The 8837-nt window shown below is 43.7% G+C and overlaps 1 non-coding gene across 1 annotated transcript; it reads left to right on the forward strand.

The window, feature by feature from the left end:
* The first annotated feature begins 216 nt into the window (after positions 1–216).
* On the forward strand, positions 217–323 carry LOC138382054 (U6 spliceosomal RNA). Its single transcript, XR_011233231.1, has one exon. It is a non-coding gene; the product is annotated as a U6 spliceosomal RNA (small nuclear RNA).
* Positions 324–8837: the final 8514 nt, after the last annotated feature.

The raw sequence follows: 8837 nt of genomic DNA on the forward strand, positions 1-8837 counted from the left end.
AAAATAAAAGGCAGGAGAAGGAAGGGGAATGGATTTGAGAGCAAACAGGCACATGATCTAGGGAACACAACACTAAGCCTGAAATATCAAGCACAGTTTATCTTTCTGATGATCTAGAAAATCAGAATCTTGCAACGCCTTAGGCCATGAAGCAGGAAGACCAGTTAACCTCCCCTTTCTCAGTTTGTAGAATTTTGTTATAAGAAGGCATGAGTTGTGCTCGCTTCGGCAGCACATACACTAAAATCGGAACGATATAGAGAAGATCAGCATGGCCCCCGAGCAAGGATGACATGCAAATTTGTGAAGCTTTCCATATTTTTAGATGATTGTGGGCATGGCTATGTTCTTCATCGGCTTCACTGCGCTCACTGTCATCTGGGAGAAGCGCTACGTGTATGGCCCCATCCTGCACTCCTTTGAGGATGACTGGGTGGCCAAGCAGACCAAGAGGATGCTCGACATGAAGGTCAGCCCCATCCAGGGCATCTCTGCCAAGTGGGACTGCAAGAACAAGTGGAAGAAGTGAGACTGTGCTGTCCATGCAACTGGACCTCACCGTGTTCTGTCACCTCCATGCAACTTGGCATATTTACTGGAAACCTGTTATGTCAAACTGTACCAATGCTAATAAATGACCGGTTTACATGGAAAAAAAAGGCATGAGTTCAAGACATAATTTGCCAATGGTTATGTCTTTGGGAGAATCACTTAATCTTTCTGAATTTTGTAAAATGGGAATGATAATCTTTTGTGGTTGTTGAGAGGATTACAGGGTAAAACATGTTATGTGCCCAGTACATAGTAAGTGTAGTAAATGATAGATTTAAACAAAATTGACATTACATAGCACCTTGGAGTGATTATACATAGATTAGGTAAGGTACAACAAACCACCTATGAGCTAGGAGTTAAAATCCCCATTTTTCAGATGAGAAAACTGAGACTCGAAGACTTTAAGTCACTTGCCTAGTATCCCGTTACCAGGCAGTGTCAGGGCTGGGATTCAGAATTCGGATCCAACCTGGTCCCAATGCAGTTTGAATGTATTCTGTTCTCCACACTACCGTTTAGATCTTCAAATTGTTTCCTCACAATTTGAGGAAATAAGACACATGTATAACGCACTAACTAAAAACGTCAGCTAAATGTGCGTAGCCTCTACATAATGTGTTCCTGAAAATATATACGAAACTAGAATGTCCACAAGTTGACACAATAGAGTTTCTGTTCCCAGAGATTTAATAAAAAATCTAATTACACCCAACTTTTGAACTTTGATCATATTGCTCTAGCTTCTTACAAGTTTCTTAATTTGTTTCCTTCAAAACTGAACAGAGTCCTAGCACTCTGGGAGGCCGAGGTGGGCGGATGGGTTGAGTTCAGGACTTCGAGACCAGCCTGAGCAAGAGTGAGACCTCGTCTCTACTAAAAAAATAAAAAGAAATTATATGAACAACTAAAAACATATATAGAAAAAATTAGTCGGGCACGGTGGCACATGCCTGTAGTCCCAGCTACTTTAGAGGCTGAGGCAGGAGGATCGCTTGAGCCCAGGAGTTTGAGGTTGCTGTGAGCTAGGCTGACACCATGGCACTCTAGCCTGGGCAACAGAGTGAGACTCTGTCTCAAAATTTTTTTTTTTTTAATTTAAAAAAAAGAAAAAGAAAAAAAAAAACTGAACAGAGTCAATTAGCTTAGCATGTCCGGGAAAACTCTGATTGAGATAGTTATAGCCTCTGGCATGCCCAAGGAATCCTCTCATGTATTTTAAATTTATGAGACCTAAGTTTCTCTTTTTTTCTTTTGACATCTCACTGGTAGACAAGGGACCTATATTTCTTATGACTCATATCAGCACTTTAATTTTCCTTTTTCCATCCATGGTTATAAAATTAGTAAGGACTAAAATGCAATAAAATATTTAAATGCTGGTACAAATAGTTCCTTAAGAGGGCAACACTGCTGAAATTGGCAGTATCCGCAGGTGAGATGGTTGATATGAGAATGGTTGGCAGTTGAGAGATGAAAGTTCAAATTCAGCAGAAGAGATGTTCCCTACGAATGCATGGTAGATTGCATTACCCACCTGTTCACCAAATAATCTGGCTCCCTCTTCGAGGTACTCCTGAAAAATATTGTCCTGAATATAATGAACAACTTTTGTATTCCATCACTCAGATTTCATCACATCCTAAGATTTTTGCCATTTTTGCTTCATATTTTTCTAAAGAAATAAAACATTGCAGATACACTAAGTTGAAGCTTCCTGCATACCCCTCCCCATCTTATTCCTCTTCTTTTAAAAAGTCTACATTTTACAACTCAGTAAATTAGTCATTGAAAAAAGCTAGAAACCATCAAAATAAAAATCCCACCTTGAAAAACTACACCTTTTTGATGGCAAAAGTGAGAAGCATACTTAAAAAAAAAAAAAAACACAACTTATATCAAGGTGTAAAAGCCAGACAATCATTAAAAATCCCAGCTGATTAGCCAGGCATGGTGGCACTCGCTTATGGTCCCAGCTACTCGGGAGGCTGAGACAGAGGATCATTTGGGCCCAGGAGTCTGAGGTTGCTGTGAGCTATGATGATGTCATTACGTTCTAGCCAGAGCAATAGAGCAAGACCCCACCTCAAAAAAATTTTCTTTTTCTTTTTCTTTTTTTTTTTTTTTGAGACAGAGTCTCGCTCTATTGCCCAGGGTAGAGTGCCGTGGTGTCAGCCTAGCTCACAGCAACCTCAAACTCCTGGGCTTAAGCAATCCTCCTGCCTCAGCCTCCCGAGTAGCTGGGACTACAGGCATGTGCCACCATGCCCGGGTAATTTTTTCTATATGTTTTTAGTTGTCCAGCTAATTTCTTTCAATTTTTTTAGTAGAGATGGGGTCTTGCTCTTGCTCAGGCTGGTCTCGGACTCCTGAGCTCAAACGATCTGCTCGCCTCGGCCTCCCAAAGTGCTAGGATTACAGGTGTGAGCCACTGCACCTGGCCCCTCAAATTTTTTTAAATAAAATAAAATAAAAATGCCAGCTGGTCAGAGGAGAGAATTGAGGGAAAGACAGGGCAATATTTAACAACTACATTCTGTTTTCTCCAGTGTTATGCTTACACGGTATTGGGAAACAGTATTATCCCAGCCTTTAAGGATTTAACAGAAAATTTCGGAGCTGGAAAGTGTATGGAGCCAACTAGAACCAGTGTCTTCATTTTATACTTGAGAAACTGAGGCCCAGAGAGTTGAAGCAACTTGCCCAAAGTCGTACAGGTAATTTGTGTCAGAGCTAGAACTTTGTCCCCATGTAGCATTACCTTGCAAAGGTAGTAAGGAAGAGAGACTTTGGAGGGGAAGACTGGCTCTCAGTCAGCGCCACGTACCTGGGCAACTGTTGGAGGTATGAGAACAATCCCTGGCACCGAGGGAATTATTGTGTGTGTAGGATGGAGAGACAACTCCTCGGTGAGAATTTCCCCTAGTGAGGATTTCCCCAGGCTATCTCGTCTTCTGTTGACCTGTATTTGTCATCTGTGTGTGATCTCTGAATTTGCAGAAGCCGGTCTCTCGATCACCCACAGGGTGCTTTCCTGCCCAGCCCTGTATCAGACACTGTCTACAAGGTCACAGTCCATTTTGCCCTGCCAATCCTCACTGTTGTAGTGTTGCAGTTTTTGCCTTTTCTTCAGTTGTTGTAAATATACGCCAAAGCTTTGCAATGACATACATGAGTATAAACCTTCCATCTGAAATGTCACCCCCATTGCAGCAGGAAATAGCTGGATGACTACTTGTCACCCCTCCTCCCATAGATATGGAAGGGTAAAATTGACAGGGGGGATATTAAACAGAGAGTATGGGCTAAAAAAAAAAGGAGGGGCAAAGAGATTTTCTGTCTCCTTAAAACTTCCCCCACTCTTTTTGGGACCTGCAGCCTGGCCTGTATCCCTGAGGCAGGTTTGGTCTTTTGTTAAAACTCCCAACTCCCAGGTGGCACCAGCCCCTGAGGTGGGCAGCTGGCAGAGTTCACTGGCTTTGTCTTTGGCAGAGATGGGACATTAGAATAGTTAACCACAGTAATTGCCTAAAGCTGAGAACCCTCCCTTTAAAAGCTCTATATTTCTGCCTTTGTTCAGGAAATTTGGATTTTGAGACAAGAAGGTCTACCATATTTCCTCCTTTGTCAACAAAATAAGCTCTCTTTCCTTCCTCCTCAAACCAGGTGTCTTCATTCTTCTGATTTGGCCTCGTGGACAAGTGGCCAGGTTTTCGATAACATCCCGAGATGTTGGAGGTGGCAGTGTGAAAAGGGAGCCAGCCCTGCAGTCACATGGAGCTTAGAGACCTTAGGAAGTCAGGAAATGCCGACTGACTGTCCCCCAAGCCCATGGCCTGCAGCGGTGGAAGGCAAGTTGCTGCCTGCTGGGGTCACCTTGACGCCCAAGAGCTTCCCTAGCAGGCTTAGCTGGCCTGAGGATTTGGTAAGGCCTGCAGCTAATCGGACGGCCCCAGGAAGGCTGTGAAGTGCCGGAGGACATCTGTGGCTGCCTCTCTTCCCTTTCTCTCCAACCAAATCATCCACGGGTATTGTTTGTGTGTTTTGTTTTTGTTTTTATAGTCTAAGGGAGGTTTTCTGTCTTCTTTTTTCATTGGTTCACTTAAGTAAAAACCAGGAACAGGCTGGGCACAGTGGCTCATGCCTGTAATCTCAGCACTCTGGGAGGCCGAGGCGGGTGGATCCTTTGAGCTCAGGAGTTCGAGACCAGCCTGAGCAAGAGCGAGACCCCCGTCTCTACTAAAAAAATAGAAAGAAATTAGCTGGACAGCTAAAATATATATATTGAAAAAATTAGCTGGGCATGGTGGCACATACCTGTAGTTCCAGCTACTCTCAGGAGGCTGAGGCAGGAGGATCGCTTGGGCCCAGGGGTTTGAGGTTGCTGTGAGCTAGGCTGACACCATGGCACTCTAGCCTGGGCAACAGAGTGAGACTCTTGTCTAAAAAAAAAAAAAAAGAAAGAAAAGAAAAGTGATCCTCCCACCTTGGCCTCCCAAAGTGCTGGCATTACTGGCATGAGCTCCCAGCCAGCAACCATTTTAAATTACATGCAATAATTCCTCTTTACCTGCAACAAGTCCCTTGCTACACAGAGGATTTAATACATTCCTGAGATGTGCTTGAAACAAGGCTAAGGGTACTTTGTTTATGAAAATGGTTGATAGCCTTTCTTGTTTTCCCTAATGGGGAAAAATTTTACGTTTTTTAAAAATGAACTGAGACTGGGCAGAATCACAAATCTACCCTTGGCGGGGCACAGTGGTTCTCACCTATAATCCCAGTACTTTGGGTGGCCGAGGTGGGAGAATTGCTTGAGGCCTGAAGTTCAAGACCAGCCTGGGCAACATAGCAAGACCCTATATCTACAAAAAAATACAAAAATTAGCTGGGCACAGTGGCACGTACCTGTAGTCCCAGCTACTTGGGAGGCTGAGGCAGGAGGATCGCTGGAGCCCAGGAGAGCAAGGCTGCAGTGAGCTATGATGACGCCACTGCACTCCAGCCCGGGTGACAGAGTAAGATCCTGTCCACTCCCCCAAATAAAAGAACTGTGCTAATATCCAGGAGTCTGTACCGATATAAAATTAATGGTTGAATAAATAAATGAGGGAGAAGAGACAAATTCCCCATACAGAAAAATCCCAAATAATTTATGTAGATATTTTGCCCTCAAGGAGGTGGAGCACAACTCCCCACTCCTTATGCATGGGCTGCTTTTAGTGACTTCCTTCCAAAGAGCACACACAGTATGGAAAGGGCGGAAAAAATGTAGCTTTAAAGAGGAGAAACCTGCTTTCTTTCAAAAACAGGTCACCAAAATTAATTTTGTTTTCTCCAGATCAACATTGTTGATCCAAGTTTAAATCAACTCTAGTTTGAAAACTCATATGAGAACCCAATCTTTTGAAATGGAGGAGAAAGGTCCCCATTAATTGTGTTTCTGTCCCCCTCTGGCTTTGCCAGCATTGCCCCTTCCCCTCTCCTTTTGCCACTGGATTCTCGGTAGGGTTCAGAGTGCTCCGGATCTGGCTTCTGCATCTTGCCTTCCTGATAGGATTAGCAGCTAAGTATAGCCCGTAGTACTCTCTAATTGATTCTGCATGGTTTAGAGGTTTGTTATTAAGCTCCCTCTTCCTCTAACTGCTTAAGCAGGTGGGTGTTACATGTGCAGGTTGGCAGAAGAACAGACAGCATGGTGATGTGGGAAGATATTGGAATTCCAGCTCTAGCACTTGGCCCTAGAACCTGAGACCAGGCAAGCATTCAACAAACAGTTATGGACAACTTCGCATGTGTCAGGTGTTCTATTGGATGCAGATTGATAGGAATTCGCCAAACCACTTCCCTTTCCCTTTGCACACATGCATAGACCACATTTCCCAGGTTGCCCTGTGGTTAAATGAGGCCCTGTGCCTGCAATCTGCGTGAAAGTGACGTATGCCCCTTCCAGGCCCAGCCCATAAACAGCTCCCTTACAAAGATCTACTTTATCTCTTTCCTGACTAAGAAAAACTCTAAAAGTTTAGAAATTCCTATTGATGGAACATAATAGGTTTTAGACAGATAGTTGGTAATTCATTCATTGATTGTGTGATTTCAGAATGCTAACACTTGGAAGGGATCTATTGGGTAGCTGTTGCTGAGATGATTAAAATCAAATTAATACCTAGGCTGGGTGCCCTAGCTCACGCCTGTAATCCTCCCACTTTGGGAGGCTGAGGCAGGAGGATCACTTGAGGCCAAGAGTTGCAGACCAGCCTGAGCAACAGCAAGACCCTGTCTCTCCAAAAACGAAAAAAGAAAAAAACCTACAAAAATTAGCCTGGAGTGGTGGTGTGATTTTATTCCCAGCTCCTTGCTGAGGTAGGAAGATCTGTGGAGCCCAGGAGTTCGAAGTTGCAGTGAGCTATGATGACACCATTGCACTCTAGCGTAGGAGAGGAGAGAGAGCAAGACTCTGTCTCAGGAAAAAAAAAAAAAAAAAAGCTAGCACCTTTCATACTGAGTTCCCTCCAAAACAGACTTAAAGGTTGACCAACCGAGTGATGATTGAAATAAAATTCCTAAATATCACCCATCTCCTATTACATCAACTAACCATTTCCTCATCTTTTCCATTTCTAGCGACAATTCCAAAACAGTTTATCTTGAAGTCTTTTTTTTTTGACACAGAGTCTCACTCTGTTGCCTGGGCTAGAGTGCTGTGGCATCAGCCTAGCTCACAGCAACCTCAAAGTCCTGGGCTTAAGCGATCCTCCTGCCTCAGTCTCCTGAGTAGGCAGGACTACAGGCGTTCGCCACCATGCCTGGCTAATTTTTTCTATATATATTTTTAGTTGTCTGGCTAATTTCTTTCTATTTTTAGTAGAGACGGAGTCTTGCTTTTGCTCAGGTTGGTCTTGAGCTCCTGACTTCGAGCGATCCTCCCACTTCGGCCTCCTAAAGTGCTAGGATTACAAACAGGCATGAGCCACCACACCAGGCCTATTTTGAAGTCCTAGTCCAATCTTATTTCAAGCATTTCTTCTCAGCTGTGGTTAATATACTTAGCTACCTGACTATAAACCATTGTTTTTCCCACAAGACATTTTGCTGTACAGCAAAACCTCATAGACTTCTGGGTTTCATTGCTCATCATCTTCCTCCTCCCCCACCTGACTCCCCCCAGCCTGCTGCACTGCAAGCTGCACAGTGAATTCCAGCCCATGTCTAGGCACACTTCCTGTCCCCAGGCCTCCTGCACTCGGGCTGGTCCCTTAACTGGAACACTCTTCTCCACCTCTTTGATTTGTTTGCCAGGGTCTGTCCTTTGATGTGACATCTTTTGGCAAGTCTCCTCTGACTTACCCTGTTTGAGTTAGGTGCTAGGTTCCCTTGGGATAATTTTTGGCTACTCATAACAGAGCTGTGATGAATGTGGCTTAAGACAGAAAGTGAATTTCTCTCTCATGTAAAATGAACGTGCAGACAGAGGGTCCAGGGTGGTTTGGCAGCTTTGCAGTGTTAGCTCACTGCTGCAGCCTCCAACTCCTGGGCTCAAAATCCATCCTCCTGCCTCAGCCTCCCAAGTAGCTGGGACTACAGGTCTGTCCTTCACACTCAAATAATTTTTGTATTTTTTGTAGAGACAGAGTTTCGCTATGTTGCCCAGGCTGGTCTCGAACTCCTGGCCTCAAGTGATCCTCCCACCTTGGCCTCCCAAAATGCTGGGACTACAGGCATGAGCCACTGTGCTTGGCCAAGAGTAGCTTTTTGATTCCTAATTTAGGCATGGAGGTGACACATGACATGTTAGGTCAAGCACAATTTCTTTATAAAATGAGCAACACATTTGACGTGGATCCATCTATTTACGTTAAGTACCTTTTGGGTACCTCCATCAGGCTAGATATGGACGCCAGAGATACAATGGTAAGCTCGACAGAGGGTCTTTTATACAGTACTATGTTTAGAATAAATTCCTGGCAGCAGATCTAAGCCTTGAGGGGTTCACCTTCCCTTTTCTTCAGAGGGGTTTTAATTTTGTGCTTTTTAGAGTAAGTATTCAATAAATCTCAATTGAGCCACTGTTTGAAACAAGAAGGACAGAGTGGGAGATTTTAAATGTCCTCATTAGCATCCCAATTTCCTCTTTTAAAACATCACTTGGTCATTCTTCCCTTTTAAGTTTTATAGCTCGAAAGAAATGAACAATTGGCTAATAAATGTTGAATGTAAATTCTAATTCCCTTTCTGGGAATGTATCTTTGTAACACTCTGTACACAAAGTACTATCCTTTGTA

Source organism: Eulemur rufifrons, chromosome 3, assembly GCF_041146395.1.
Source record: "Eulemur rufifrons isolate Redbay chromosome 3, OSU_ERuf_1, whole genome shotgun sequence".
In the NCBI taxonomy this organism is placed as follows: domain Eukaryota; kingdom Metazoa; phylum Chordata; class Mammalia; order Primates; family Lemuridae; genus Eulemur; species Eulemur rufifrons.